A 6,000-nucleotide genomic window follows, 5' to 3' on the forward strand; every position below is an offset into this window, starting at 1 on the left:
TGTGTTTCTAAGCATAAACACCAAACTATCAGAAAGAGAAACTAAGAGAACAATCCCATTTGCAATTGCATCAAAAAGAATACAATAGGGGGAAGATCCAAGATGGTGCCGTGAGTAGTCCTCTTTGTCTCTCCCTCTTTGAGTCTACAATTATTTGGACACTCATCACTTAACAAAGGATATCCAGATAGCATCTCAGGACGTCTGAGAGACCCACGCGACTATACATCGGAAGGCGGACGGACTTCCCTCCGGGAGGAGGTGGAGATAGGTGAAAACTCTCCAACCCCGACCGAACAGCCTAGTACCTGCAAGCGGCTTTCTTCCAACGGATGCCCCCAGAAGATCAACACACACCTAGGGCAGGAGCGAGCACACACCAGAGGAGCGACGGTGGAAACAGGTGACCAACCCTACCTAAACCCCCCGCAATTACTCCTAAATGCAGAGGGAAACTCTAGAGTTACACACCTGAGCCCGCGGGGAAAGTCTCGCCCCGCCATTGGCGGGGAGATCCCGCCTGGTGTCCACAGCGCCCAGAGGGTCCCAGAGAGAATCACAGAGGGCGTGGCGGCCCCCCGGCTGCCACTGTCTGCATGGCCGGGCAAGGGATTGCCGGAGATCTCGGAGAGGACTGGTGCTGGGTGAAGCTCCAGAGGCCGGCTCTGCGCCCCGGAGGGGAAGCTCCAGAGTTCTGCCTAGGCAGCAGACAAAACTCTCTGTCTGCCATTAGCGGAGGGGCTACGCCCAGCATTCACAACTCCAGGAAAGTCCCGGAGAGAATCTCAGAGGGCGAGATGACCCCCAGCTGCCATTGCCTGCCCCGTGGGGCAAGGGGTTGCCGGAGATCTCGGAGAGGACTGGGGCTGGGTGGAGCTCCAGAGGCCGGCTCCATGGCCCAGGGGGGAAGCTCCAGAGTTCCGCCCAGGCAGCAGACAAAACTCTCTGTCTGCCATTAGCGGAGGGGCCACTCCCAGCATCCACAACACCGGGAGGGTCCCGGAGAGGAGACTATCAGGCAGGGCAGCAGCTGACCAGCTACCACTGAAATCAGGATCTCCGGCTATCCCTCAGTCAGGGCAAAGGGCTCCCCAAGTTCCTGGAAAACAGGACTGGGGCTGGGTGGAGTTCCAGTGACCCGGCTCCGTAGCCTAGGGGGAAACCCTACAAGCTCACAGCAGCCTCAGCGAAAGCCTCTGCACAGCACTAGTAGAGAGCACCCATCTGGCAGCCACAAGGCTGGAAGACCCCGGGACAAAAGTAGCATAGCTAGGTGAGCTAACCACAGACTGTAGAAGATGCCAATAGCTCTGCTGCGACCCATAGTGGACAAGTGAGATTTTGTGGGTGCCAACAGTGACGGAGCGGCAAATGTAAGTGATGCTACCCATGGCCGCTGGAAAAGCCCATAACACTGTTGCAGACCCCAAGGAGGGAGCACGTCTAGGTGGGCTGCAACAGTAGGCACTAGCAGCCTGAAGCCCCCCCGTGACGGCCCCCACGGCAGAAGAGGGAATCCAAAGGACCACTGTGACTACGAGGAGGGGCCCAGGCCCAGTTAGCAACTGAGGATAGGGTTCCTGGTTGGTGCAGTATAAACAGCTGCTCCCCCACCACACCAGCAGAAACAAGTGGAAGGAGCAACTAATCTCTATCTCTATGCAGAGGCACAAATCTACAACATCAAGCAATATGAAAAAATACATTAAATCTCCAGAACAGAAGGAAAATAACAAATACACAGACAACAATCCCAAAGAAAATGAAATATATAACCTAAATGACGATGACTTCAAAACAGCCATCATTAAAATACTCAATGAGTTAAGAGAGAATTCAGATAGACAACTCAACGAGTTCAGGAGCTATGTCACAAAAGAGATTGATACAATAAAGAAGAACCAAACAGAAATACTGGAAATGAAGAACACAATAGAGGAGATTAAGAAAAATCTAGATGCACTGAACAGTAGGGCCGATAATATGGAGGAAAGAATTAGCAATTTGGAAGATGGCAATATAGAAATGCTGCAGGCAGAGGAGGAGAGAGAAGCAAGACTTAAAAGAAATGAAGAAACTCTCCGAGAATTATCAGACACAATTAGGAGATGCAACGTAAGGATTATAGGTATACCAGAGGGAGAAGAGAAGGAGAAAGGGGCAGAAAGCCTATTCAAAGAAATAATGGCTGAGAACTTCCCAAATCTGGTGAGAGAGATGGATCTTCAGGTGACAGAAGCCAATAGATCTCCAAACTTTATCAATGCAAGAAGACCAACCCCACGGCATATAGTAGTGAAGCTAGCAAAAGTCAACAACAAGGAGAAAATACTAAGGACAGCCAGGCAAAAGAAACTAACCTACAAAGGAACCCCCATCAGGCTATCAGCAGATTTCTCAGCAGAAACTTTACAGGCTAGAAGAGAGTGGAATGATATATTCAAAAATCTGAAGGACAAAAACCTATAGCCGAGAATTCTCTACCCAGCTAAAATATCCTTCAAATACGATGGAGAAATAAAAACTTTCCCAGATAAACAAAAATTAAGGGAGTTCATTGCCACAAAACCTCCTCTTCAGGAAATCCTCAGGAAAACCCTCATTCCTGAAAAATCCAAAAAAGGAAAGGGGCTACAAAACCAAGAGCAGAGGAGATAAGTAGAAGGACAACAACAGAGAGTAGCAGCTCTACATCAGAACAGATTAAACCATGGGACGAGAAACAAAGGAAATTGAAGAAAACCGCAAAACAAGACATAAAATGGTAGTGGTAGGCCCCCACATCTCAATAATCACTCTAAATGTAAATGGATTGAACTCCCCAGTCAAAAGACACAGAGTGGCAGCATGGATCAAAGAACAAGACCCAACAATATGCTGCCTCCAGGAAACACACCTCAGCCCCAAAGACAAACACAGACTCAGAGTGAAGGGATGGAGAACAATACTCCAAGCTAATAATGAACAAAAGAAAGCAGGTGTCGCTATACTAATATCAGACAAGGTTGACTTCAAAGCAAAACAGATAAAGAAAGACAAAAAGGGACAGTATATAATGATAACAGGGACTCTCCACCAAGAAGACATAACACTTATAAATATATATGCACCCAACACAGGAGCACCAAAATTTGTAAAGCAACTCTTAACAGAACTAAAAGAAGACATCAACAACAACACAATAATAGTAGGGGACCTCAACACACCATTAACACCAATGGACAGAACATCCAGACAGAAAATCAACAAGGAAATAATAGAATTAAATGAAAAATTAGACCAGATGGACTTAATAGATATATATAGAACACTTCATCCAAAAACAGCAGGTTACACATTCTTCTCAAGTGCACATGGAACATTCTCAAGGATTGACCATATTTTGGGAACCAAAGCAAACATCAATAAATACAAGAGAGTTGAAATAATATCAAGCATCTTTTCTGATCATAATGCTATGAAACTAGAAATCAACTACAAGAAAAAAGCAGAGAAAGGTGCAAAAATGTGGAGACTAAACAACACGCTTCTGAACAAACAATGGATTATTGAAGAAATTAAAGAAGAAATCAAATATTATCTGGAGACAAATGAAAATGAGAACACGACATACCAAATCATTTGGGATGCAGCAAAAGCAGTCCTAAGAGGGAAATTCATCACAATACAGGCTCACCTCACTAAAGAAGAAAAAGCTCACATAAGCAACCTCAAATGACACCTAACAGAACTAACAGAACTAGAAAAAGAAGAACAAACAAAGCCCAGAGTCAGTAGAAGGAGGGAAATAATAAAAATAAGAGCAGAAATAAACGATATTGAAACAAAAAAGACAGTAGAAAGGATCAATGAAATGAAGAGTTGGTTCTTCGAAAAAATTAACAAAATTGACAAACCTTTAGCCAGACTCACCAAGAAAAGAAGAGAGAAATCTCACATAAATAAAATTAGGAATGAGAGAGGAGAAATCACAACAGATACCAATGAAATACAAGGGATCATAAGAGAATACTATGAAAAACTATATGCCAACAAATTGAACAACCTGGAAGAAATGGACAACTTCCTAGACTCCTACAACCTCCCCAGACTGAATCAGGAAGAAATGGAGAATCTGAATAGGCCAATCACAAGTAAGGAAATAGAAACAGTAATCAAAAACTTCCCCAAAAATAAGAGTCCAGGACCAGACGGCTTCTCTGGAGAATTCTACCAAACATTCAAAGAAGACTTAATACCTATTCTTCTCAAAGTATTCCAGAAAATTGAGGAAGATGAAGTACTCCCTAACACATTCTATGAAGCAAACATCACTCTGATCCCCAAACCTGACAAGGACAACACAAAGAAGGAGAACTACAGGCCGATATCACTGATGAACATAGATGCAAAAATCCTCAACAAAATTCTGGCAAACCGAATACAGCAATACATCAAAAAGATTATACACCATGATCAAGTGGGATTTATACCAGGGACACAGGGATGGTTCAACATCCGCAAGTCAATCAACGTGATACACTACATCAACAAAATGAAAAACAAAAACCACATGATCATCTCAATAGATGCAGAGAAAGCATTCGACAAGATCCAACACCCATTTATGATAAAAACCCTCAATAAAAGGGGTATAGAAGGAAAGTACCTCAACATAATAAAGGCCATATATGACAAACCCACAGCCAACATCATACTCAACGGACAAAAACTGAAAGTCATCCCTCTGAGGGCAGGAACAAGACAAGGGTGCCCACTTTCACCACTCCTATTCAACATAGTACTGGAGGTGTTGGCCAGAGCAATTCGGCAGGAAAAAGAAATAAAAGGAATCCAAATAGGTAATGAAGAAGTAAAACTCTGGCTGTTTGCAGACGACATGATCTTATATATAGAAAACCCCAAAGAATCCATAGAAAAACTATTAGAAACAATCAACAACTACAGCAAAGTAGCAGGGTATAAAATCAACATACATAAATCAGTAGCATTTCTATACACTAACAATGAACTAACAGAAAAAGAACTCAAGAACTCAATCCCATTCACAATTGCAATGAAAAGAATAAAATACCTTGGGATAAACTTAACCAAGGAAGTGAAGGATCTATACAATGAAAACTACAAGACTTTCTTGAAAGAAATTGACGACGACATAAAGAGATGGAAAGACATTCCATGCACATGGATTGGAAGAATAAACATAGTTAAAATGTCCATACTACCTAAAGCAATCTACAGATTCAATGCAATCCCTATTAAAATACCAATGGCACTTTCTAGACAACCAAAACAAATAATCCTAAAGTTTGTATGGCTGGAATGACAAAAGAACCCGAACAGCCAAAGCAATCTTAAGAACAAAGCTGGAGGTATCATGCTCCCTGATTTCAAACTATACCACAAAGTTAGAGTAATCTAAATGTACGGTACTGGCGTGAAAAGACACATAGATCAATGGAACAGAATAGAGAGGCCAGAAATAAACCCACACCTATATGATCACTTAACCTACAACAAAGGAGGCAAGAATATACAATGGGGAAAAGACAGTCTCTTCAATAAATAGTGTTGGGGAAACTGGACAGATACATGCAAAAGAATGAAACTGGACCACTTTCTTACACCATAGACAAAAATAAACTCAAGGTGGATTAAAGACTTAAATGTAAGACCTGAAACCATAAAGCTCCTAAATGAAAACAGGCAGTAAACTCTCTGACATCTGTCTTAGCAAGATTTCTTTGGATATGTCTCCTCAGGCAAGGGCAACAGAAACAAAAATAAACAAACGAGACTACATCAAACTAAAAAGCTTTTGCACAGAGAAGAAAACTATCCACAAAACAAAAAGGCAACCTACTGAATGGGATAATATATCTGTAAATGATCTGATAAGGGGTTAATATCCAAAATGTATAAAGAACTCATAAAACTCAGTAGCAAAAAAGACAAAAAATCAGGGCCAGCCCTGGTGGCCTAGTGATTAAGTTCAGTGCA

This window comes from Equus caballus, chromosome 18, assembly GCF_041296265.1.
Source record: "Equus caballus isolate H_3958 breed thoroughbred chromosome 18, TB-T2T, whole genome shotgun sequence".
NCBI lineage: Eukaryota > Metazoa > Chordata > Mammalia > Perissodactyla > Equidae > Equus > Equus caballus.